This window comes from Talpa occidentalis, unplaced genomic scaffold (assembly GCF_014898055.3).
Source record: "Talpa occidentalis isolate TD23 unplaced genomic scaffold, MPIMG_talOcc4v2.1 talOcc4.7, whole genome shotgun sequence".
Taxonomy (NCBI): domain Eukaryota; kingdom Metazoa; phylum Chordata; class Mammalia; order Eulipotyphla; family Talpidae; genus Talpa; species Talpa occidentalis.
This window is the reverse complement of record NW_023605083.1, coordinates 59,938,028-59,965,552: the sequence shown is the minus strand read 5'-3', so window position 1 is coordinate 59,965,552 and position 27,525 is coordinate 59,938,028. Positions and strand designations below refer to the sequence as shown.

General features: G+C 43.6%; 1 long non-coding RNA gene and 1 pseudogene across 1 annotated transcript in view; one reads left to right on the top strand and one right to left on the bottom strand.

Annotated features, from left to right (window-relative positions):
• LOC119231000 (uncharacterized) overlaps positions 1-26,169 on the bottom strand; it is a 74,749-nt gene extending 48,580 nt beyond the window's left edge. The window contains exons 1-2 of the long non-coding RNA XR_005121845.2: positions 25,848-26,169; positions 15,523-15,738 (exon numbers count right to left, since the gene is read on the bottom strand). This is a non-coding gene — a long non-coding RNA (uncharacterized LOC119231000). The remainder of the gene's footprint in view (positions 1-15,522; positions 15,739-25,847) is intronic.
• Positions 19,780-19,878, top strand: LOC119233102 (U6 spliceosomal RNA; annotated as a pseudogene).
• Positions 26,170-27,525: the final 1,356 nt, after the last annotated feature.

Genomic DNA, 27,525 nt, shown 5'->3' with positions numbered 1-27,525 from the left:
TCTAACCAATGACATTGGCTAGTAAGTTATTCAGTCAAGGACAGAGGGGAAAAAGGAATCCACGTGTCAATTTGTTTTTTCTCATATTAGAGATTTGAGAGTGTTTTTATGTGCCATCCATATTACAACATCCCCCCTACTCCAGAGTTCCAAGGAAATTAGTCAGGCCTTAAATTAAACTTTAACCTTGTTTCAAATTAAAAATACAATTTGCCACATTAATTTCATATGTTTCTATTTCCTGCCTCAAAAACACTCACAGCTCCTTGACTACAGTAGTTGAAATCCTACTCAGGCTTCAGCCAAAATAACTTCCCCAATGCCCAGGCGAGGCTGACTGAGTGGCCCTTTTGCTCTCATAAAGGCTTGTGAAAATTTAGATGTTTGCTCCTCCATCCTTTACCTCTTCCCCGCCCCACCACCACCAAAAAAAGGAACCCTGACCTCCCTGCAGGGTAGTAACTACCTTGAGTTCATATTTGTCTTGATAGCTATTCCCAGCACAGGCAGGACAAGTTTCCCTGCAAGTAAAAAAATTCAATATATCTGGATGCATTGAGTTCATTCCTAAGTAAGCTTTTTATTGAAGTATGATGTGCATACAGAAAAGTGCAGAATCCTACATGTGGGTGTTCACAACATGAAAGGGTATATATATCCAGCACCCAAAGGACCTGCGTCATGATCTTCCTTCCCCAAGCCACCTGGCTTTCTTGACAGTGTGCATTAGTTTTGCTTAGCTTTTGAACTTTGCATAAATGGAATCACAGCATGAACTCTCTTGGTGCTGTGTGTTGTTGGTGAGTTTACTCTCATCTGTTGCCTCTCATTCCACTCTGTGTAGTTACTTATTAGTCCTTCCTGCTGCTGTGGATGGACATGTGGGATGCTTCTAATTTGGGACTCTTATGAGTAGAGTTGGCTATATACATTCCTGCATGTTTTTTTTTTTTTCTGTTAAGTATTTACCTAGAAGTACAACTGTTCAGCTTTAGTGGATATTGCCAATAGTTTTGAAGGTGGTTGTGGAAACTAACAAGCTGACTCTAATATTTATCTGAAAATAGAGGAGGGAAAACTCCAACACAATCTTATAGAACAAACTGGAGGTCTTATACTATTATATATTATAAAACTACGGTAATTAGGACAGTGTGGTTTGGGTAAAAATAGATCAGTGGATTGCAAAAGAGAATTCAAAAACAGATTCACAAGTATAGATTATTTGATTTATGATCTAGGTGACATGGCAGTGGAAAGGGGAAAGAATGATGTTTTCAATAAATGGTGCCAGATCAATTGGGTGAACACTTGAAAAAAATTAACCACATATTAAAATTAATTCCAGATGGATTAGAGATCAAAATGTTAAAGGAAGACAGTAAGACTTGTCAAAAAAAAATTACATATAGAGTAGAATATGACATGAGATAAGCAAAATGAGTAAAAAAGCACTATCCATAAAGGAAAGAAGTGATAACTGGACTACTTTAAAAGTAAGAATTGTCTATCAGAAAGACACCATTAAGAGATTAGGAATCCACAGCACAGAATGAGAAAAGATTTTTGCAAAACTATATTCAACAAAGGATTTATAAACAATGTATACAGGACTCCCACACATCAATTACAAAGAGAAACAATCCAATAGAAAAAAATGTGCATGAAGAGGAGGAACTTGCAGACATTTCTCACTCACACACACACACACACACACACACACACCCCACAAAGTATATTCAAACATCCACAAACATGACACGATGAATAAGAGAAATGCAAATGAAAACTGCCAGGGGATCTATTGGACACTCAAAAGAATGACTAAAATGGAAAAGTCAGGTAATAATATCCAGTGTTGGCAAGAATATGGGGAGCTCAGGCTCTCATACACTGCTGGGCACAGTAAAAATTCGTCCACCCACTGAATTTTTAAAAACAGGATCTTACCCAATTTCTCTCTCCCGTCACCCCCAAGGGAAAGGCTAACATGCAGGAGGATGGCGTGATGGTTGCTGGGAAGCCTCCACACTTGTTAACGCCAAGCACCTGCCAACCTCTAGTTATTTTCCTTTTTCTCTTTCTTCTATTTGCTGACCCAGACATCAAACACTTGCTGAGCCTTATTCTTCGGTGCGGCCCTGTGTGAGAGCAGGACTCCCACACTGCTCCCCTCAGTGTGGGGATGTCCCTGTGGACATTATTAGGACAAAGAGTCATTTCTGACCAGCCTTGACTCAAAAGCTCCTGGAGAAACCAGGAGGCACATACGTGTAATTTCTTACCTCATGCCAAGACCCAAAGCTTTCTGACCATCCTTATAAATGTCCCAAAGAGAATTCCTAGAATTCAAGGTTATGCTCATTTTTATTTCTCTACCGGTTTAAATTGCAAAATTGTCTTTCCAGAAGTTTGGACCATATCACACTTTTCACCAGAGGAATACACTTGCTCCATTTTGTCAACATGGCTGGTGACAAAATATATGAATATATATATATATGAATTTAAGTGTTAAATCTGTTTGATATAATGTTTGTATTTTTGCAAAATAATTAGGAAATCTTTTTTCACTTCAAAATTAAAAGTGCAGTTATATATTTTTCCTACTATGGTTTCATTTGTTATCTTTACAAATTTGAATTGCTTAGAGTTTATTTTATATGTGGTGTGAGGTAGGGCTCCAGTTGTGTTTGTATATATATTTTTAAAGATTTATTTATTTATGCATATAAGAACAGGAGTGTAGGCCAGAGGTGTGGGGATGGTGGTGGTGAGAGGATTCATCAGAGACAGAGTGGGGAGCAGAACAGGAAGATCTACTGAAATACACTGCTGAGGGGAGCAGCGGGCAAGGCAGGAGAGGTCTGCTGCATCATGTGGGTTGGCTCCCTGGCGGGGGGATCAAACTCATGCTTCAGTGGCTGCCAATAGCTTCATAGTGCTGAGACTTAATCTCTTGAACCACCAGGGAGGTCCCTGTTTGTATTTTTTTTTTCCCGAATGGAAATTATTAGCCAATTATTCTGGCACTGTTAGTTGAAGAATGTGTATCTCCTACTCCTGTGTGTATGTTTGGATGATGTATGTGAATAGCGACATTTGGTTCAGAAGACCCTCCTGACTGTCCAGGATAGCAGCTTGACCCTCAGTAATCAGAATGAAGGTGTGGACAGTAGGAGGCTCAATTTTGTCTCAATAATGTAGGAGAAAGATAAGGGCCTGGATTACAGGAGGCCTGGGAGGGCTCCCTCACCTCCTAGGGGTAGGGGTGAAGGCCCGCTTCCCAGCCTGCCAGCCAAGGGAACAGCAGATGCCTTCTACAGCAGCCCTGATGAAAAAGAGTAAGCCCACCAGCCTCACTCCCTGTTAAGGGCTTCCAAATAGCTCCACCCCTTTCCCAACAGCCCCCTGGCTTGGGATGTTAGGGGTAGAGTTCAGAACATGGCCCAAGGGCCCAAGGATGCAAAGCTCAGGTACCTTGAGCCACACCAACAGAATGGGTAAAGTAATGGGGGAGGATTCCAAATCAGAGGGTTGAAGGCACTGGCCTAGAAAATGCTTCATTTAGGAGGCCTCTATTCTTTTAGTTATACTTGTGCAATAATGCGTGAGAACTAAGGACTACCATTAATAAAATGTTAGCATATTAATTAATGATATCCTATATTGTCCCCACTCAAATCCCACAATTAAACACAACTGTTTATTTGTTTATATAAAGCTTTGGTCAAAGGTGGAGCCACGAAGGTCTTTCTTTCCTTCTCATAGTTTTTGGGGAACAAGATAATAGCCATGGTTGATGATTAACCTCATCACGGACACAGTCCTGAGCCCTTTTAAAACATTCTCCTATAACCATCCGTACTAACACAGGTTATTATCATCCTCAATGTATAAAGGAGGAAAGGGAGTTTCCCAGAAAGAAGTAGATTGCACGCAGCTGCCATTACTAGGACCAAAATTCAACCCCGGTCTTTGACTCCAACACCCAAGCTTTGAACCCAACAATGAACATATGGGTGCTGAGTTGGAATTTTGGAGGTTGGGAAGTCCTGCTAGGCAGATCCAAGGGTTTACTTTCAGAAGGATTTAGTGCCTTCTATTTGTTTATAAAATGGCCAAGTCTGGAAGGACTTCAGAAGTCATCTAACCCAGCTACCTCATTATAGAGACGGCAAACCCAAAACCCAAAACAAAGAGACTTGCCCAAGTGGGCTACATACTGCATTCTCCATGGAGTCCTGGGTTTCCTTGCCCTGTGCAGAGTTTGTAATGTCCATGGCACCCAAGGTCAAAGGTCCAGAGAAGAAGGGGAGATGCCTGGTACTGCACAGCCTGAACAGTGAAAAAGACATGCTCCAGGCCCAAGGAAGCTTGTCAGTCAGCAAGAGGGAGAATTCACGCCCACAAATAAAAAACACCATGATTAAGAGAGTGAAAAGCACTGGGGTCTTTTAGGGTAAGTGACAAATTCTCAGGCTTTTCCACCTTCCCGCCATTAGCATTAATGATAGATCCCTGCGGTCCTACATGAATGCCTGATGGCAGACACCTGGAGTACGGTGTGGGCATGCATAGGTGGGCACACTTGGGCTGAGACCGGGCTTTTAAAGGCAGCGTCACGGGGACTCAGCAGACAACAGAAGTAGCAGAACAAAAAAGAGCAACAGAACAAGAGAACACCAGAGAGCCCAGAAAGAGTGAAGATTGGCTGCCAGCCTCTCAGCCCCCCGGCACACTGCCTGCTGTGTACCTGGTAAAAGCTCAATAAAAGCCTGAAAAAGCCACCAAGGGCTCCTAGGACTCTCCTTTGCACATCTGCTCAAATCATAGAAACCCCGCACTGTGCCCTTCCTGCCACTACAGGTCTTCAGAGGGCTCATCCCTCTGGCCAAAATCAGGAAAGACTTCTTGGTGGAGGTTACAGGAGAGCTGGCCTGCAGATCGAATGACAGGAAGGCATGCCACATGGAGAAGGCTCCCGTGGAAGGGATTGCTAGTAATGGAAACTAGCCTTTCCAGAGCTGTTATGTGCAGAATCAATGCAAATGCCTTAGATGTATTAATTCCTTTAACCCTGCCATCAACACTATAAGTCGAGTGCGATAATTATCCCCATTTCAGAGAAGAGGAAGTTGAGACAAATAAAGGATAAGTGATTTGCCCAAGAACACATGGTTAGATGCTGGCAGATTTCAGAATGAGAACACCAGTTGGAGTGGCTCCTGCATTCTTGACACCTGAAGGAGGACCCAGGGATGAGGCTGAGAATGAGGATGAAGGATGAGGGAGTGGGAGTTATATTTTTTTTCTAAGACAAGTCAACTTCCAACTGATCCCAGGCCCTTCCCTGGCCCCAAGGGCCTCCCAAGTTAGGCAAGGAGTACCCAAATAATGGGGCTCAGGACTGAGACCCACTGGCTTCTGGACCTGACATGAGACCTTCCAGAGGTTACCAGCAGGGAGCTGAGGGCATCCTGGCAGAGGCTCTCTGGCCCACTCTGGACCACAATGTCCAGGAACCCATCCTGATTCATCTGACACCAACCCAGGGGCTCTGTGGGGCCAGATATCATACCCAGGATCTAGAATCTGGCACATATTTTCTAGCTGCCAGCTGAGAGCAATGGCTTCATCTACTTGGTGGTAGAAGGACAGTGGGTTTAAAGAGAGGGACACAAGTTGCAGCAACAGCCTAAGTCTAGTTGTAGGACCTATGTGACTTGGACCAGCTCTGACCCTTGATCGATCAGGGAGCACCTGGAGGAGGGGGCATATTGACCTGATAGGCTGGTTAAGAGCCAGGTGAATGAGGACCAGCAGAATGCCTGATACCCACAGGTGTTTAATAAATGCCAGGTTGAAGCACTTAACCTTGAGATTTCTCTTCTTGGAACAGGCTGAGAATGGGGCACACGTACCCCAGTCCACCTTTCCTTGATTTCCTTAGGAACAGATCCACAGATTCTTGGGTGGTTGTGCATGTTATTGCTACTCTGCTAGAAACTGAAGGCAACAGAAACCAATATGGGAAGTGAAAAGTCTCAGAACTTGTACAAATTCACTCATCAGCAACCTTCTGCTCTGAAATGATAGCAGCCTTCCTTGGCCAGCACCTACATCTTGCAATGCGGAGCTTTCTACAACTGTCCTCCATCCCAAATCTTCCCAATGGGTCATTTGGGCTTTGTTCATCCATAAGCCACTCATGAACACCTACCCAATATCCTGGACATGGAAAGACAAATGGGAGAGCAACTCAAGTGAGCTCATCCACAGATGATGATAAACAAAGTGTGGTTTATAGTCATGTGCCATATGGCACTGTTTTGGCCAACAGGCCACACAGAGGATGCTGGCCCCAGTAGGCTCTCCCATGTAGCCTAAATGTGCAGGAGGCTATACCAGCTAGGTTTATGTAAGTAACTATGACACTTGTACAATGATGAAACAGCCTAATGACACAGGTCTCAGAACATAAACCTATCGCTAAGAGACAAAAGACTATACATACTGTGGAATACTATTCAGCCCTGAAAAGGTGAAATTCTGACATTCCAGTATGGATGAACCTTGAATATGTTAACTGAAGTAAACCTGTCATAGAGTGACAAATATGATTCCATTTCCATGAAGTACTTAGAGTAGTCAAACTCACAGAGGGCAAAAGTAGAATAGAGGTTACTAGGGACAGGAAGGGAAGGGGAAATGGGGGACAGCATCACTTAACATGCTGAGAAATGCACCATTAAGCAATTTCATCATTGTGTCAATGTGTGATATTGTGTGGATGCTGTAGAATGTTCTTACACAAACCTTGATGGCACAGCCCATTGCACACCTAGGGTAGATACAGTCATCACTATTGTACATGTGGCCAGAGTTCATCACAGTGTTGTTATACTGTGTGTGATGGTACTGCTTCATGGGTATGGTCATTCTGCGAAGATGAAAAAGAACTGGAGGTGGATGGTGGTGATGGCAAAACAACAGTGTGGTTGATTACACTCAACACCACTGCCCTGGAGACTTAAAGTGGTAGATTTTATGTTTATGTATGTTTTACTAAGATAATGGAGGAGGTATGCATTATCTGGGTGGTATATGGGAAATTGCTGTGTCTTCTTCCCATTTTTACTATGAGCCTAAAACTGCTGCCCCAAAAAAAAACTTTTTTTTAAAAGAGGAGATAAAAATGGGAGCTCTCCTGCTCCCAGAGATCACCCTGGCTCACTGAAGAGACAGAGGAACCTCTGGTTACAAAGTCATATGTTCAGAGATCTCAATGGCACACCTGTGGCCACAGGTCTCAGTCTGGCCTTTCTCCTGCCCAAAGGGTAGAAGGTTTCCTGGTGGCAATGGGTCCCTTCCAGCTGGGGAAACTGGCAGTCAGAGCAAGGTCATCTTAGTGGGGCCCTCATCCTCATAGGCGAATTCCCTTGAAATAAGGTTTTTAGGCCTGCAGTCTCCGCCTTACCAAACCCGAGAAGCCACATTTGCCATCAGCTGCTCCAGTGGAATTCACTTCTGGAAAGTGAGCCTTGACCTTCACAGAAACAAATGTCATGGACACAGCACACCCCAAACCACCCACTGCTGCTCCTGCATCTTTAACCTGGGCCTGGACCCTGCACCCTCTTTTCCTCTTTCACCCAATCTCCTAGCTTCTTTCTACAACTCTCAAATCCATCTTGGCCTTTCTTACCACTTCCAATGCCCTAGGTGGGGAGGGCCGCTCTGGTTCAAAAGGGTCTCATTCTGATGCAGCCACTGTCAGCTGGTCTCGGGCCAGTCACAGGACTGGAGCTAGAATTGACAGTGAGATACCCTGAAGCATTAGGGCAAAGATATGCAAAGAAAAGAGATAACTTGAGTGTTCCTGGACAAAGGGAAATGTAATTCTGGATTAAGGCATCTAAAGAAGGAATGTGCATTACAAGTGGCTGGAGGCGGGAAGGGAAGGAGTGTCAGCCTCTGAGCAACCAAAAAGCAGAGTCCTTGACTCATTCACTCAGCAAACACAGTCAATCCTACTCACATGACATTTTGGTGAACGAGAGACCACATATAGGAAGGTGGAGCCACAGGCTACAAATAGCCACCAAGGTGTGTGTAGTTACATTTTAATGATGCGTTTCTCAGAATGGACCCCTGTAGTTAAGCGACCTGTGACTGAAGCTCTAACCCTGTGCCAGACACTGTTCTAGGTATGAGGACATAAAGGGAACAAAATAGGCTGGAGTGCTGCTCTATGTAATATATTCCAGGGAGGAAATCAGGCAGTAAAATTAAGTTGCAAGAGGAATGGGGATTTCCAGGTTTGAGAAGGGGACACTGCAATATTTTAAAGACCGGTTATGCTGTGAAGTGGGTACTTGAGCAAAGACTTAAAATTGGGAGACTGACCATTGGCTGTCCAGAGGGGTAAATTTTAGGGAGAGGAAATTGGAATGTGAAAGACCTGAGGTTGAAGGGGTCTAGAGGGTTGGAGGAACCCAAGGCTAGGGGACCAGTGCTGGGAGGGAGTTTGCAGGTGGGGGGTTAGCAGATGAAAAGCACCTGTCCAATAACAATTTTAAGTGCCATTAATGACTATTCCAGTTTTAAAGATGTTAAAATATGGAGGGAAGAAAACACAGCATTGATAATAGAAACTGTACCAATGTGTAACATAGGAATGGTGCCCTGTCTTCAGGCTTTCTGCAGGGAATAAATGAGGTCATGCTGATGAATGAATGAGTGAGGGAATGAATGGGCATCCTGGAATGTGCCCCAGTCCAAAAATCTTCTCATCTAGTAAATATTTATTGAACACTTACAATCCAATTTTTGTGGCAGGTGCTGAGAGCGAAAAACTGATTCAGAATGAACCTTCTTCTGAGAGTCCTCCCGAGAGCAATAAGTGACAGGTGGGGAGAGCATCCCCTGTGGAGGGAGTGGTATGAGCAAAGGCACAGAGGCAAAAACAAAAAAGGAAAAAAAAATTAAGCCAACAAACACAAACAAGCAAAAACCAAGCAACTTTCCTTGCTCTGGAAGCTGCAAGCTGTTGTTTGCTCAGTGTAACACCTGAGGCTGGATGGGGCTCAGGGAAGCAGTAGTGAGGGCCCGTCTTGTTAGAGTCAAACCCTGCTGTGTAGGGGAACCAGGATGGGCATGGGTGGGTTATTTTCACATGAAAATAATCGCTACGGTAGCGGTAGCAGTGTGAAGAACAGTTTCCAGGAGCTAAAACTGGAGGCAGGAGGCTTTATTTAAAGAGCTATTAGAGTAATCTAAGTGAATGATGTGGCAAAATAGAAATTGGTAGAATAAATGAAAAATCTGGGGTGTTTGGGGCTTGTTTTTTTTTTTTTTTTTTTTTTGTAAGAAGAAGAGAAAGAGAAGAAGAAATAGGACCAAAGGCAGATCGTCAAAAATAGGGCTGTAGAGACAGATATTAAAGAAAGGCGTAGAAGGGAAGGTTAGTAGGACTGGGGGATTGTTCAGACAAGAGGGTAAGGGTTAAAGTGTGGTCAAGGGAACTCCCAGGTCTGGGCTGAGTGAACATGACGTGCCCATGTTAACAGGATCAGGTATTGAAGAACAATAGTTGGCGTGAGGGAAGATATTAGGGACAAATGATGCTGGAGGAATGTCAGAACATCGAGGTAGAGAGCTTTGTAGGTGGGTGTTCCTTATCCAGGCACTTCTGCTTGGGAAAGTTTATATTATCCCAGGCACTTTCATGAAAAACCTACATGCTTTTAAGAAAAACTTACATGTTTACAATAGCTAAGCTTTGGAAACAACCCAAATGCCCAAAAATAGATGACTGGATCAAGAAGATGTGGTACATATATACCATGGAATATTACTCAGCATTCAAAAAAGATAAACACATGCAGTTTACAGCAACATGGATGGCGCTAGAAGGGATCATGCTCAGCAAAATAAGCCAGAAAGAAAAAGAAAAATACCGGATGGTCTCACTCATAGCAGGAATCTAGAAAACTTAAATAAGGGACCAGGAAAATGAGTAACTATAAGAAAGTGAAAATCAAAATCAACAAACAACTATGAACAAGAGACACTCTATGGAGGGTGGGAGGTGGGGAGGGGAGGGATTGGGGTCAAAATAAGGGGATTGCAATTGTATGGGGAATATAAAAATAAAATTTATTTTAAAAAAAAGAAAAACTTACATGTAGTACCTGTCTTTGCTAACAGAAAGAAATCCAAAGAGATTTTCACTTTTACAACAAAAGGTAAAAAGTGAAAATAGGGTTCGGCAGTGGCTGTAGCAGCACATGCATCCTGAGCAGCCAGAGTGGCCTGGCCAAGATCCTCCCCCAGAACTATTTCACACCAGCTATGTAGTGTCATAGCCCTGCTGCTTTTGCTATAAGTTAGTGCTCTCTTTGGTTTTATGTGTTTTTTGGTATGGTTTGGCAGATTATTTTTGGGACCTAGGAATTCTTAAAATTTTTTCCGTATAAATTCATGGCAACGCTTCTTCACATCATGCCTTGTCAGGGAATAAAAGCTTTTGTAGGAATCCTCACCTTTCAGGGAACAGGGAAGCCTGTAGTATACTAATTTTCCCAAGGTTTTTTGGAACACTCTCTGAGTCCCAGGGCAAAAAAAGGTAATTCTATGAATTCTATGTATTCCAATTACTTTACCACAATCTTTGCTTTAATGGACTGAGATCTTATAGTTTAAAAAATTGGTAAGGATTCTGCCCAGCGTATCATTTTTTTTTTCCTTTTGTTATTGAGACAGAGCCTCAATACAGAAAAAGAGCATGAATCTGAAGTATATAGCTCAACAAGGACACTGTTTTGATTGCATTAAATAACTTCAAAATACACACACACACACAGGAAAATAGTCGCCAGAGCCTTCCTCACTTTAAGAACTTTCATGTCGGGAGGATGAGTCCTGAGCAGTCCTGGGCATGACACCACCATTGAGCCCAACCACCCTACTCACGTGTTATGCAAGACCCTTTGGGATCAGAGCCCACTTCTGCCACTTCTCTCATGTGCTGCCAGCACCACCACCACCTGGCCTCACTGAGCCTCAGAGCCCCTGATCCCAGCTGCTCCCTTACCCATCCACACCCACCACACTTCTCACACCTCCCTCACACCCCACTTTGTCATATATGAGCACATTATCAGCACATTATCTCTTGGGCTTCAGGGCACCTTCCAGGCCTTCTGTGAAGCCCTCCTCCTTAACTTTGCAACCCCCACCCCTACTGAATCCTTTTTCAGTGGCTGCTTATTTTTTTATTTTTAAGCTCTGTCAGCATAGCCATATGATCATCTCCACGGACGGAGTTTGAAGGCACCTTACCTGTCTTCGGATCCCAGCGTCTGTTTAGAAAGGGAGGGAGGGAGGGAATAAGGAATATACAAGATAATTCCCCTTTCTTCTTCCAAGTTTCTGAGTCTGACCCAATAAAGAGTTTACCATGAAAGGACAGAAATCAGCGATCCAGGATTAAGTCTGAACTCTACGACTCCCCAGCTGTGAGCCTTAGATAAATCAGTTAACCTCTCTCGGTCTCACATTCCTGCCACCTTTCAATCGTTGGTGATCCTCAAGCTGAGAGTTTAGAAGCACAACAAATAGTGTTAGCGATCTTGTTCTTCTGTTTCCACCATCTCTCATTTGGTCTCCACTCGTGTGAATAGAGATTGATGCAAAACATATTTCTTTTCATTTTTACATTCCGAAATGTAAAACCCAGAGATGGAGAGGGGGAGAAACAAGAGATGCGAGTTCTTTCTACACATGATACAATGCAGTTCAGTAATATGGGTTTTAATTGTTCTACAAAAGAGTCTGTTCAATAGCTTGGTTAGCGACCCTATGTGGGCCCTCTCTTTTTCTCTGTGGGGGTAATGAGATGTGTTCATTCTCAAGGGCAAACTGGCTAACCACCCGCATCAGTCATTCTCTCTAATGAAGCTGCTCCATTCAGGCTCCATTTTTTGTACACAATTCATTTTATTAAATGGCTGCAGCTGCAATTAGGAGTGGGAGAATCCAGGCATGTGTTTGGGTTTGAGATGTGTCTTGTGTGATTTTTCAAATACTTTGGGTTTGGCAAAAGCCAAGACACATTCTGTCAAGTTCTTTTTCCCCTTCGTTTTTAAGCCCGTGTGTATTCAAGAGAAATGTGGCCCATCTGATTCTCATTCGTTTTCGCTTAACTCAACAAAAAGTTGTCTCGGCAGAGCTAGAAAATGTCCAAGCAGCAAATCCAGCCTCTTTAATGGAAGCCTTATTAGAATTTCTTTCTCTCAACCCCCGACAGCTTAACATTCTCCAAGCGGCCAAGCATTTTCATTTCTTTATGCCTTTGCACTTGCTCCCTAAACTTGCAAGGCCCTTCCCTGTCCCCCCCTTCTGGGATCCTGACTCCTGCTCCTCCAAGGCCATCCCTTGCAAGGCTTTCTCCACTGCTCAATTTGCAAATGGTCGCAGATTCCACAGAGATCTGCTTGCTGTTCTCCACTGGTAGCCCAAACTAGAGCTTTATTCCCTTCTGCTTTGTGTCACAGCCAGATGTGGAATCAGGTTAGCCAAGCCCTCGCTGGTGTCTGCATCGTTGTTGTTAAACCCTTGACCTTATTTAAAAGACCTTCAGGAGAAATGGTGGACAAACATAGGCATCTGCTATGAAGCTGTTGCCATAACATTGATTATTGTGCCTATCAATATCCTTATATGGGCTTCCAGGTGAGACTTGAACTTGAGGCTTGAGGATTCAGAATAACAATGGACTTCTTCCTCTATGATAATGAGGGCCATGGAACTCAGCTGGTTCCCTTTTTGTCTTGGCCTACAAGCTAAGAAGCAGGTTGGACATTCAATCAGAGCAACTGTATTGCGTACTCGCTTCCTTTTTTTTTTTTTTCATGGACTGGGTTTCCTATTTCTACATTATTGACTTTATAAAGGAAAAGAAAACATATACTTTGTTGTGAATCTCTTCAAAGTGTCTTCAAAGGGAAAAGTGAAAATAAGAAGCAATTCACAATAGGGCCTCCCTGATGGCACAGGGGTTAAACACAGCACTATCAAGCTACTGAAAGCCACTACAGCATGAGGGAGATCCCTGCCTGCCAGGGAGTAACCCACATGGTGCAGCTGACCTCTCCTGTCTTGCCCACTGCTCCCCTCAGCAGTGTATTTCAGTGGATCTTCCTGTTCTGCTCCCACTCTCTGGTGATTCCTCTCACCAACCCCCGCCCCACCTCTGGCTTACACTCCCGTTCTTATATGCATAAATAAATAAATATTTAAAAAAAAAAGAAGACGTTATTTACAATGGCTTCATCTGTGGAACAGATCTGGTATTTAGGAGTAATAGGAAAAGGTTTAACTTTTAATCTTGGGTTTTCCCTAAGCTATCTGAATTTTACCATGTGTCTTTACCATGTGACATGAAATCAGTGAAATTTTTAAACTTAAAAATTAAATTTATTTCTTAAAAAAACAGGATCCTGGGGCCTCCCTGGTGGCACAAGGGGTTAAGTCGCAGCACGAGTTCAATCCCCGGCCAGGGAGCTGACCCACATGGCAAAGCAGACCTCTCCTGTCTCACCCACTGCTACCCTAGGCAGTGTATTTCAATAGATTACCTGTTCTGCTCCCCACTCTGTCTCTGGTGAATTCTCCACCCCCTACACCTCAGGCCTGTACCCCAGTTTCTGTATGCATAAACAAATCTTTAAAAAAAAAAAAAAACAGGGATCCTTGTAACATACATTTGAAGAGGTGTGACCTATAGTCATACTCAGCGTTGCCAGCCAGTGTTACTTCACTAAAATATGATACAATTCAAAACCAAGAAGATAATCCTTCATAATTCTGACTCCCCCAGGAACACAGCTTCTGTCACTCATATTCTTCCCTGAATATCCCTTCACATCCCAGAGTGCTTTGCACATAACTGGCATTCAGCAAATTCCTGTTAAATAGATGAGGAGCAAAGTTCACCAAGTGAATTTAGTCAGAGAGAGCGAGCCACGGCTTTGGATATCCAGCCCGTTCTGGAACTCCAGGCCCAGCTCTGACCAACCACTTGCACTGAGATAGAACAGCTATTCCTCGATGCAGCTTCTTCATCTGTGAAATGGGCCTTGAGTCACTACTGTTTTAGGGTTGAAGTTTTGTTTTGTTTTGTTTTGTTTTTTTGAGGGATAATTCAGAAAGGAGAAATAAATATTTTAAACAGACAACTGACCACCAGAAGCTGCAATACTAGGAGTATAAGAGGAGGGAGGTGGGCAATTAGTCATTTGGATGGGAGAAAATAAGGAGGGAGAGAGAATGCAAGCCCAATGGCAGAAGAATGCAATGGCCCTTATCTGCTATCATAGAAACCTCAGCTTAGACAGAATAGATTGCGCTCAGTCACTGTTGTGACTTAAAAGTGATGGGAAATATAAGGAAGCCTTTGATTTTTAACAACTAAACAGCCCTGGGGTTGTTGTAGACTGGTTTTTATCAAAGTGGAATACAATTGCCACTGATGGGACTCAGGATGAACTCATGGACTGATGCATTGTTTTCATTGTTAGACATTTATCACATTACAGGGTTATTAACCATTGACACAGCACCTCTAACTTGTGATGTTATACACATTACTATTAAATATGTTTTACTGTTTTAAAATATTTTTTAAATGGATGGATTTGAAGAAAAATATGATTCATATTCTGAGTGGTAGACCTATACACATTTACGCCCCCCAAATGAATGCAGATCTCAAATCAAGAATCCCTTGAAGTGAGGAAAGTATAATAGTAACATGTGGGTCTTGAGCAATTTTTGGACTTAATGGAAGGCCTACGCCTGACCCTTCAGTTTTTTTAATTGTGGTTCCTTTTTATTTATTTTATTTTTTTAAAGATTTATTTATTTAAAATAAATAAATAGAACATGATGAGAAAGAAAAAAAAAAGATATGGAGGCAGAAAAAAAAAAAAGATTTATTTATTTATTTATACAAGCACTGGGTACAGTCAGAAGCGCGGGAGGGTGAGAGAATTCACCAGAGCCAGAGCGGAGAGCAGAACAGGCAGACAGACGAAGTACACTGGTGAGGGGAGCAGCGGGCGGCAGGAGAGGTCTGCGCGCCATGTGGGACCCTCGCCTGGCAGCCGGGGATAGAACCGGCGCTGCAGAGGCTGTGGGCAGCTTTGCAACCCAGTGCTCAACCACTGCGCCACCGGGGAGGCCCTGTGGTTCCTTTTTATACTATTTCCTACCCTGTTGATTCCTTCTGCTCCTTGTAGTTTGATAATATTCTGATCTGGAAGGCTTCACAGAATTGGAAGGGACCGTACAAGAATGATTTATGGTATAGGTGTCAGGCAATTTAGTTTCTTGGGGGCTTCTAGCTAGATGCCGGAGCACCCAGCTTTTTTGTCCCCAAAGGACTTTTCCAAAGATTCACCAATGCCTCCTACACACAGCACTTTGGCCCCACTGGATGTACACTGGTCTACTTACAGGGTCAGAGCTCCCATGTGAGTGCCGTGTTCTGCCTGGACGATCTTCCTCCAACCTCCCTGCCAGGTGCTGCCCCTGTAGAACTTAGTCTGCTCTCTTCTGGACTCCCATGCATCCCACTCGCTATTGTAATGTTTGGCACCTTGCATGACCATTTCCTCCATGGCATATCTCTCGTGCAATGTCTTCTTCACCTCTGGATCCTCAGTCCCTCGCCTGGGAGATTAAATGATTTAAAAAATATAAATCCCACTGAGATCATGATGGGTTTAGAAATGTAAGGGCATAAAAAACAAAACTAAACTTGTCTTAATCATTTATCAGGGATCAGAGGTCAAAAGAGAATATGAGGATCCTCTCCCCACTCCTTGTTCACATGGGCCAGGCCAACTATAGCATGAGCTTCCCTATTCTGCACAGCCTTTTTCATGGTAGTTAGTACAGTTTACAATTACTTTTGTGATTATTTGATTAATGTCTTTCTCCTGGCAATACACTCTAAGTTCTCTCGGGGTAGGATCGAAGCTATCTTTGCTCTCCGCCGGGGTCCTCAGTGGCAAGTACTGAGCCAGAGACATAGTTGGTGCTCCCTAAATAGGAGTCATGTGAAGGGAGGAAGTGGTTTTTTTTGCACACACGTGCATGTGCATGTCCACACTGTTTTCTAGCACTTACAGTATTGTACAGATCATTGAGAAAGCAGATGGTTGACACAGAAACCAGTGTAAACTCTCCTGTTTGTTTTTCAGGCAGATTACAGCAGACATATGATGCTTGCCAACTGAAAGGGGAGAAATTCAAAATGGTAAACGGAGCATCCCACTCACAGGGCTCGGTGAGGGCTTGACAAACAACACAGAGCCAAGACAAATTGCAGAAAGTATACTCCGGCAAGAGAGGACTGACCACGTCCTTTCAAGAATTTTCCCAGGTGTCAAGAAGAAAAATTTTAAAGACTGTAACATTAAGAGGATAAAGGCGACCAAGGAATACGTTATATAGGACTTCTCAGAACTAGTTGAACACTTGAGGCCTCGGAGAGAAAGAAAAAGAATCAATGTTATATTAAATTAAAGGCAAAGTCACTCTGAAAACTGCTTTTGTCTATCTGGACAACAGATTTTTTTAGAGGATCAAAGCTACTTTATAAACTCAGTTTCCAACAGAATTGCAGAGAGTTATGATGATGAAATGTCTTGATCTTGAGAGCTAGCAAAGTTCGTTACTTGTTTTTCATTTCTTACACTTCAAATTTATAGGCTGAGGCCATCAAAATCAAGCAAGACTCCAGCCATCCAGATTAATCCTGCTACTTTGAGCAACCAGGGACTTGCTTCACCCCCTATTTCATGTTATAGATAAAAAGCCCACTGGACAGACCGAGCAGACTGACCCAAGTTCACGTGTGTGCAGTAGTCAAACCTGACGAGGGGCCAGCCTCCCAGATGCACAGTCAAGGCTCACATACCCATCTACCCTGCTCTGTGGATGCACAAGATCAACATCAAGCTTCTACCTCTCGAACCAGATGCCAAACAAAGCTAATTGGCTGTAAGCTTTGCTTTCAGATCACCCTTTTTGGCGTCATGGTTTAGGTCACCTATGGTCTATTATCTCTCTTTTTTTTTTTAAAGATTTATTTTATTTATACAAAAGCCAGGGTACAGGCAGATGCGCAGGAGGGTGAGAGGATTCACTAGAGACAGAGTGGTAAGCAGAACAGGCAGACTGATGAAATACACAGCGGGCGAGACAGGAGAGGTCTGCTCGCCATGTGGGCTGCTCTGAGGCCGGTGGAGATCAAACTGGCACTGCAGAAGCTGCGGGCGGCTTCACAGCGCTGCGCTCAACCACCTGTGCCACCAGGGGAGGCCCTGGTCTATTATCTCTTAGTGCATTCCTGCAGAATCTGCAAATAGCGCAACGTTGGAAAGAAGCAATGAGTCTGTATTCTCTCTTCTAAAATATCTATTCCCATCAGGCAACTTAAACCATCATGTCGCAGTGATCTGAAATATCAAACAAGAGTATTCTGGCAAGTCCTGGAGAGCAGTAATGACAGTTTCATCTGCCTATGGAGACACCAAGGCCGAGGGTAGTGTCTGACTCACAGTAGGACAGCAAAAGGAGAGACTATGCGAAAACTGCACAGAGCCTGAAATGAAAGCCAGGAAAAACTGTTAGAATCATTGACCAGAAGTCTCCAAAGGCAACCTATGGGGACTTCAATATTCTCACCTACAGAATAATACAAATACCAACCACCTTAGAGAATTTCTCCAAGGAAAGGACGTGATAGCGAGGTCTATAGGACACCAGGCACAGGAGGCTCTGTGCGCCCTAGCCCTTAGCATGACCACGTCATCAATGCGGATGCAAGGAAAGGATGAAGTCAGCCACATTTTAAACTGGTTCTTTCCTAGGAGCCAAGGAAGAACTAAAAAAAAGGGAACAGCACGTGCAATTACCCAGCCTACGAGTGGTCAGAATTTCCTTGTTACTTATTGTCGTAGTTTGGAGCCCCGTTTGACGGTCGGCCCTGCTTCCTCCCGCTCCTGCTGCATCTCCCAGTGAAGTCATAACACTGGGCTGGCTCTCTGTCTATTGACACACAGAGTCAATGAGTCACAGATTCAACAGGATGACTTTGCTGCAGTGTGATTGACTGGAAAATATTCTCTCATCTGAATTTTTTTTTTCAAGCCAGTGGATATGCTTATTTTTGCAACATGGAGCACGGCTCCTTATTTATTTGACATTGGTCTCTCCAAGATTCCAGCTGGTCAAGGGAGAGCTCGCAACATTCAGAATCTGCCTTGTGGAGTGTCATACATTCCCCTCTCCCTGTCCTTCCCCCTTCCTGCTGACTGGTATATCTAAAGCAAACAGTCCCAGTACAATAGTTAGATTGCACTTGAATTTGGTGTTTACTTGACATTTACACACTGGCCATGCTGGACAGCTCAATCATTCCAGAGCAGAGACTCTGCCAGCAAGCATTGTGTTCGACTGGTGATCCAGACCAGGCCACACAAAATCCTGAAACAGCTAGATGGGGTCTAGAGAAGCTGTTCATGCTGCTGGGTTTTATGCTTATGTTTAAGTTGTGTGTGTTAGAGAAAAGAGGAACCAGAATACCACCAGTCTTCACGGGAATCATCTCCATAATCCACACAGGGCAGACAGGTCTTGCTGACACAGCAGCATCCTTCCCCCATCTATAGGGGAGGTTAAGGTCTAAGTCCCCCAGTAGATAGTACAAGTACCATATTTTATCCTATACTTACATCCCTCTGGTAAAGGCTAGTGTACAAATTAGGCACAGCAACATATTAACAATAAAAATAAACAACTCTAACAAAATATTGTAATAGAAGTTATGTGAATGTGCTTGAACTCTGTCTCTCAAAATGGCTTATTGTGCATGTTTCCATGCTATGGTTGGCTGCAGGTAACTAAAACTGGGAAGCAGAGACTCAAATAAGGGGAGACCAATGCAACCACTCTCCCTCCCTTTAAATCCAATTCACACAGTGACACAGAATTCATTCTAAAAATAAATCCAATCTAGTCCCCAGTGCTAAATCTCCTCTGATTACTAATTTGGTTAACTTAATGTCCAATTCTTTCGTGTCCGTCCTCTGTGTAATGGGATTAATAATATGGGGCTCCCAGGAGGAATGTGGGCCTGGCACAGGCAGTGCGCCCAGGGAAGGCGGAGCCTCTTACCAGGTCTCTGAACTGGGGTTCTCATCCCCCTGTGAGGACCACGCTTCCGGCTTCAGCGGGCAGGGGCCAGGAGCTCAGGCAAGGGCAGGTTGCAGGGGTTCTCATGTCCATCCAGGGAAGGAGGTTCGGACTTAATGAGGGGTCAGGACACTCTTTCTATTGTCCCAGCTCCACCAGCACCGGGTACGAGCAAGTCACCGCTACTCCCGAGCTCCTGTTTCCTTATGTGCAAAGTGGGAGCCCCTGATTATATTCTAACACTGTGCAATTTCCACGTCTTCAAAGTCTGAAGGAAGCCCAAACTCACAGCCATGAAAGGCTGACTAGCCCCAAAACTAATAATGCAGGTGTCAGTATTTAAAGGGAGTAGCCAAAGAACGAGGTCTTCTGCTGTAAGGAAACCAACACCTTGATACCTTGCTGACCTGAATGTAAATTGCTGATGGGAATATACATTTTTTTTTTTTTGAGGAACCATTTGATAATGTTGAACTCGTAAATCAAGTTCTATAAATTGAGCTTAAGAAAGTGTTTGCTTTGGCAGCACTTACACTAAAATACAGAGAAGATTAGCATGGCCCCCTGTGCAAGGGTGACATGCAAATTTGTGAAGTGTTCCGAGTTTAAGAAAATAAGTGAATATGCCTAATGATGCTTGTAAAAAATTTATAATAGTGAAAAATTGAGAGCAATCTAAACTACCAAAAGGAGAGTGATTAAATACCAAAATTAGGAAATATCAAAATATGATAAAAAATATATGAGGTACATCTATATATTAGCATGAATAGATGTCTGTGGTATAACACCAGGTGAAAATAAAAGTTTACAAAGTTGTGTGCACATAATAATCCATGTTTTAAATAAATATTAATATTTTCATATAAGCATAAAAATTCTGAAAACTTATACCCCAAATGGGTATATAGTCATATCTAGATTGGTATAATGTGGATTTTTTAATGTAAAACACACATTTATTAACAGATGTTTAGGAATAAGCAAGCATTAATTTTTGAAATAAAAAAGATTTACCCTTAATAATGAAATGAGCAAGGGGTTTTTGGTTAAGCATGGTGCTCCTTTTGAAACCCCTTTAAAGTGATGATAAAGAAATCAAAAAGTCAAAACTAACCAGGACAGAGAGAGAGTGGGAAACACTGGGAAACACATAGACAAAAGTCCCCAAACTCAGATCAGAGAAAGTAGAAATGAAAGCTTATGATTGCAGAGTGCAAGACCCTGGAAAGGCTCAAGAAGCGGAGACATCAAGAAACTCTGAGAGTGAGGCACAGGATGAAACCAGATTGTTGATTGAAGCATATACAAGCAGCAATTGGAAGATCCATCCATCTACCCATCCATCCATCCACCCATCCACCCTGCATCCATCCATCGATCCAAACAGTTAGGCCCTAATATTCCTCCCCAGCCAATGAACCTAGTGACTGTTTTTCCTCCAACATAGGGCAAAGATTAAAATGTGTACATGTCTGGGGCCTCCTCGGGTGGCGCAGCGGTTGAGTGCTGGGCTATGAGGCTGCCCGCAGCCTCTGCAGCGCCGGGGTTCGTTCCCCGGCCACCAGCGAGAGTCCCACAAAAAAAAAAAAGTGTACATGTCTGAAAAATCTGATCCAAGAATTCTGGACTCAGGGAAGCCTCACACAGCTGAGGACAGGAGCAAATGAGGATGAATAAAGAACAGGCTACAAATGGAGTAGAGGTGGCACAGGCAGGCCCAGGCTGCCTTCCCTGGTTGGGCTCCAAGGAGACAACCCTGGGCCATTCTCTTCATCACTCTATACTGTGGTACTTTACACGGTAAAATGCGGTTATTAAAACAAATATACATGGGCATGTATTAAATGCCAGCAAACTGCATTACATTTTAGAACACGAGTAAGTCAGGTAGGGTCCACAGCTCTTGAAGCCTGAATTCTAGTGCACTATTGGCAGCGCCTACCTCAGAAAGGTGGTGTGAAGAGGAAATGACTTACTGCATTTGAAGTGCTTGCATGGTATCTGGTATAGTGACTGGCATGACACTATTTATTTGAATGTCCCTGTTCCCTCTGATTCCTGGAGGGAGATTCCTTCCAGTGCTCTTGCAGGAAAGACCAAGTTAGAACTCTGCCAACACTGTCCACCTGATATAATTCTTCAGTGGTGACCTTGGCTTTGTCTAACCTAACTCTTGACGCCCTTACGAAAGGTCAAGGTCACCCTCTTTTCTAGATTTGACACAACCAATGAAAGGTGTTTGCAAGTCATGGCATGAATCCAAGAAGTATGATCTTCAAGTTAACGTACACATGACCTTAATTGAAACTGTTCCCTGTGAGGTTTTAGGTGAGCCTGGTCTTTCATTGTTGCATCTGCCGTGACACTTGGAGAAAAGAAAATAGTGTGAAAAAGCATTTTACACTTTGACCAACATATTGCATCATCTCCCAAAGTTGCCTATTTTAGAACCCACTTTACGTTTCTCAAACAGGAATAACTATCGACAGGTCAAGTTACATTGTTGTGGGGGAGAAACTAATATTAATGGTAGCTTTCAGATTCGATATCTCACTTTGTCTTCACAGTAGTGTGAGAGGCAGATACAGCCATTGTCCCATTTTACAGACAAGTAGGGGCTGGCTAAATGACAGTCTCCCAGGGTCATCCAGGTAGTAAGAGGCAAATGGGGCCTTCTTCCAACTCCTGGGTGGCAGACCCAGCCACCTCCCTGAGAGTCTCTAAACTACTTTTATCTCAAATGATTTTTTATCAAATGATCTCAAATCAGTTCTTCATCTCCCATATCCCAGGGAATTCAACCAAGTCCCTCTCCTTCACCAAGTCATAGCAAACATAGCAAACAGGCTCAAAGAAACTCAGATAAGGACACTCTGATCTGCACTCAGCTAGCCCTGGAGACACTGTCTTTAATAGAGAAGTCCAAAGGAGTTTCTATTTTAATGAAAAACTGAGTTTGCTGAATGAGGCATAGAACATTGAAATTCAGCAGCTCATTGCTTCCCATAAACACTTCACTCTCAGAGTTTTGTTGGGTAAATGTAGTAACCAGAAAGATCCATGGGCAACTGACAACATAGACTGAGTGCAGTCTTTGAACAGATTACCTTCTTGAATCTCTATTACAAAGCTGGAAATACCTCTAAGATCCACTATCTATTCCAGGGCTTCCTCTTTCAAGAAGCTTCTGATCATCCCGATAGAAAACCATGTGTCCTGACCTGAGTTGCTGACTTTGAATAAAACAAGGCATCAAGCACAATGAGGTATCTGAGTGCTGTCAGAAATTTATTGGGGCCCTTTTTATTTTTCTTTCCGCATTTGCACTGGCCATCCTCCCACCAGCCAGTACATTCAAATTGATTAACAAACACAATGTTTGTGAAAAAGAGTCAACCGCAGGGTAATCAAATGCATTGTGTGTGTGTGTGTGTGTGTGTGTGTGTTAAAATCATTTCCCTGGCTCGAAGTACGTAATGTCAAATTGGCAAAAATAACCTATCTTCTTGTCCGACCCACAAACTGAGAAGAAAATTAAACACAGAATTGTTTGTTTCTTGTTTGCATTTCTCAGGGTGTGAGGAACTTCTTTTCAAACCCTCAGAATCCCTATGCTTTCCATAATGCAAAGATTTTACCTCCATTCTGACTTACACAGGAACCCAACTTTTCCTCACGAGGGTGACACTGTTGGTATATTAATGTGAGGCACAGAGGCTTTTAAATAAAGGAAATAGAATCTTTTGAGAGTGTAATGTTTTAGTTGCCCTCTGATAGATAATTCTCCCCTGTTTTATTACCAGGCCTGTGAAAATTTGAACAAAGAAAGGAGAAAATTCCAACACAAGGTTTTCTATGCTGATTTGCCTTCTTTGCCATTTCATTTTCTTTCAAATGCTGTATTTATTTTCCAATGCATATAATATCTTCTGGCCTTAAAGACAATCCCACTAGACAAAGATAAATGCCAGGCCTTCATTTCTTTGTTAGGAGGAATATTTCTTCTATAAGTCTTACTCTTTACTATCACCATGTACGTAGACATTTAAAAATAAACAAACTAAAAGGAGGGCTTGTTTTTGTTTTTTTGGTATCTTCTTAACACATCTCAGAACTAGCTGAGGGCACTGAAAAGCCCAATTTAGCATACTGCTGTCAGAACAACTCCGGAGTCTTTCAGATAATCCCATTAAGTGTAAAATGTCTTTTTAAGTAGCTTGAAGAATGCATTGGGGCTAACTCTGGAGGACTCACACTGCAACTTCAGTGATCAAACCTAAAAGCCCATGATAAAGATTTTAAACTTCTGAGAATTGATTTTTAAATGTCTGTGATTCATTTTCTGCTCTAAAAACTTTGATATCCAGTGTTTGGGTTTTGAAAGGCAATGGATTTGGCCACAGAAAAGAGTTGACTCTTTCTCCATTTGGTTTCGGTTTGGGTTTTGGTTATTTTTGTTTGTGTTTTCTAGTTTGTTTTATTACAATGCTTTGGCCAGGCCTGTGCTCTCACTGTGTCCAACTGCTTTGTGAGGAGAGTGAGGAAGGACTTTATTTTCTGTCTCCTTCACCTAACTTTTCAAAGAAAGAAATGAAGCAGGCTGAGGAAGAGAGGGATGAAAAACAGAGAAAGGCCATGATAAGGGCAGGTTCCCAGATGAACAGTCCTACCCTTTTGCTCACTTGCTTCATCTTACAATGAACAGCCACTGGGCAGCTGTCTTAAAGATGCCACAGGGGAAGCAGAACCACAGATGAGTAACCAGACACAGGCCATCCACTGGGAAAATGGCGCTGCAGAGTTGCCACCCAGCTTGGTCGGAGCTCAGAGGCAAGAAGACTGACCTAGCTGGGGACTAACAGACCCCAGGAACAAGTCAGAGATCATCGACCTCTACAGGTTGAAGATGATGAGAGCCCCTGGGGAGAAAGGACATTTCAGACAGGAAAAGCACATCATGTGTTCAGTGGCTTGAGGGAACATCGGTTAACATTTAGGGAGGGTGGGGTCAGTCTCTAGAGATGATCCTGTAACGTCTGTCCAGGGCCAGGGTGGGACATCAGGCTAAGGGGTTCAGTCTTGCTCCTCTAAGCAAAGGGGGCTATTGAAAGATTGGCTCGTGGTGGTGAGGTGAGCAGAGCAGAAGTGTGGCAAAGTGTGAGCCGCATGGATTCCATCTAGCAGAGAAACTCTGGTGGGATGGGTGGGGGGAGGGGCAACAGTCTGGAGGCTATAGCAGTAATTAGTAACTACCAATGAGGAGGGCTGGAGCCAAGGTGCTCCTTTGTAGCGAGGCTGAACCCTGCCAGCCCAACTCAGAATTAGGGGAAAGATAGTGAAGGTGTTTAGAAATGGTTGGATATTTAGATATTGGTTAGAATCTTTAGATATTTGGAAATATCAGAAATGGCTGAACTCTGTAGGCACGCAGATGCCTTGGTCAAAGAAAATGAAGGAATGTGGAAAGAGTAATGAAATGACAATAGGGAAAATGATGAGTCTGGTAGTTCTTGACCAAAAAAGGGGGGGTCTGGTAGTTTGTAACAAAAAAAGGTGGGGGAGTCTACAGTTGAGAGCTGAAAGGAAAAACCAGTTTCCTGTCGAAGTGTTCAAAAAGGAAACCTCATTACTCATTTGTTCAACCAACTCTTGCTGAACATGACCACATGTTCGGCAGACACTGCACAAGGTGTTGAGGATACAGGGGTAAACAGAATGATAGCATCTGTCCTCCTAAGGCTTATGCTGTAATGGAGCGCACCTGGACATCAATACCTGTTGTGTGAAGTCACTTTACTTGGAAGGTCCCATTTATAATCCTCATCACTTAAGTAGATACTATTCATTTCCCCATTTTTTAGAAGAAATGGGAAAGTGAAGTCAAGGGAAGCAGCAGAGCCAGAACACGAACTCCAAAAATCAAATGCTGAAGTCCACTTTCTTAACCTCTACCCAAGACTAGGATTCAAACGAAGCTGAAGTCTAACAAGGAGGTGGAAGTGAAGCTTTGCCACCTTCTTAAAATGTGCAGACCCCTCTCATAGTTATTATCAGTAGGGGTTTCATTTCAAAGCAATTTGGACACTTAAAATTATCTCTGGCTTTCACCATCTGAAAAAAGCATTTTTTTCCCTGAGTCCCGGGCAGTGGTACACATACACCCCAGGCTAGGGTGCAGCCGGCCTCCAGAGCTATGTGCCCAGCCCTGGTGCCCAGTTCTGGTATTGAATCCTTCACTTGAAACATTTCTGCAGCCTCTTCAATCCATCACGCCTCTCAATGGCTTCACATTAATCCCCTAGCCCTGATGGTTTCCATCACATCTCCTGCCAACTAATGTAGTTTGGGCTGGAAAAAAAAAATCTATTTTATAACTCCAAGGACATTAATAATTAACTTCCATACCACAAAACTTGTAATATCAGTTTGCTGAAATAAAGTCACCAGTATTTAATTCTTCTTTAAAGGGTGTCTTCTATTATTATTATTTTAGAGTGCAATTTAGTCATCAAAGGTTTACTCAGCCTCATGTTTATAAATTATATGGGGCAGGGATTTAACTCTTCTGGACCTACCTGTTCTGAAGAGAGGGAGGGTCATAACCCTGTTGTCATACCAGGCACCTGCCTTGTAAGGAGATGATTTGTGAACTTGAAGTTCCTTAACCTCTTTTAGAAAACTCTGGGGTGAATATATAGAGTTCCCTCTATGATGCAATCAGAAGAATAACCAGATAGTTGCCTGCCACGAAGAGGCACTGGCTTTCTTCCTCCAGAAGGCTGTTTGGAAACTACAAGTTCATCTTTCTAAATTGAATTTCTGAATCTTGTCTTGATTAAATGACATAATAATAGTGGCTTTCCAATTCATCTGTGTAATATTGTTTTTTCATAGCGGCGGTTACTTTTTTTTTTTTTGGTAAGGGGAAGGGCTACTGCCTTAGAGGAATAAAAGCAAAGCAGAAAAAAACCTCCTGCACTGCCGACCTCAGTTACAAATTCCAAGTTCTCACTTACAAGTTTACATCCTGGGTTGATGACTATCAATCAAGGGCAAAACCAAGTTCACTGGGGTTTAGGAATCTTGGCCTTGAAGGAGAATTTCCCAAGAAATTTTGGGTAAGGGGAGGAGGTAGCAGGTGTCTGCCTTTCTAGGTTCCTCCCTTTGAAAAGGGCAATGTTTTCAAAGAGTTAAATGAGCTCCTCGAGCTGCTCCTTCATGGGAGGGCTGAACCCCACCCAGTAAGCCAAGTGTAGACGGATCCAGGTTTCTCTGCCAAAGCACACCCCTCCCCCAGCAGCGGGCCCTCGAAGCCCCTGACCACAGCCAGGAAGAGGATGCCAGTCATCTTCCAGCGCGCTCAGCTCCGGACCTACAGGGATTCCTGGCCTTGGTAGAAAAGGCCCAGCGGATTCATTCGGAGCGAGATGCTGCATTCCAAGAATGCTTCTGTGGCCGGCAAGGAGTGGAAAAAATCAGGGATAATAAATATTCTGAGGAAACCTAATAGGTACCAGAATCGCAGGACTCAAAACAAACAGGTGACAACTTAACGTAGAGACAACCAGAGCTCACACAGAGAGAACGCACGCAGGGCTGCGGCTCGCCCTTTCCCTGGCGTCGGCTCCTGCCTTTCTTTCCTGTTCTGACACCCGCTGGGAGCGGCTGCGTGTACCGACGAGGGGGCTCGGTGGAGAGGGCGGGCGGAGCTTGGCTCTGCGCGCCCGAATCCAAACTAAACACCTCGCAAACCGACGTTTAGCAAGCGATACCGAACACCACACTCACGTTTAAAAAAAAAGTATGTTTGCAGACAAGATGAGGGCGAAAACATTTCCCGGCTGGAAAATTACTGATCACAAACTAAGGGGGGAGAGGGGTGGATGGAGAGGCAGAGTTATAAGACTGAAATAACGACCGCCGTTTCCTCCTCCCTTCCCGGTGGGCACGGACGGCGGCCGCGGGCTCTTTTCGGGGTGGACCCTTCTCGGGAACCGGGGGTCCCACCGCATCGCTCCACCTCCTGGCTCGTGGCCACTTTCCAGCTAAGACCCTTTGGGTGGACTGGACGGCCGCGAGCCTGAGCTGAAGGCAACGCGTTGTTGTGTGACCTTTCCCTCGCCTCTTCACCTCTTTATGACTCAGTTTTCTCATCTATAAAGTGGAGTGAAGAGTGCGCAGTTTGCAAAGAGCTTTGAGAGCCCCTGGTTGAAAGGTGTCCCCGCGCCCAGCAGCCCCATCTTGCCTTCCCCA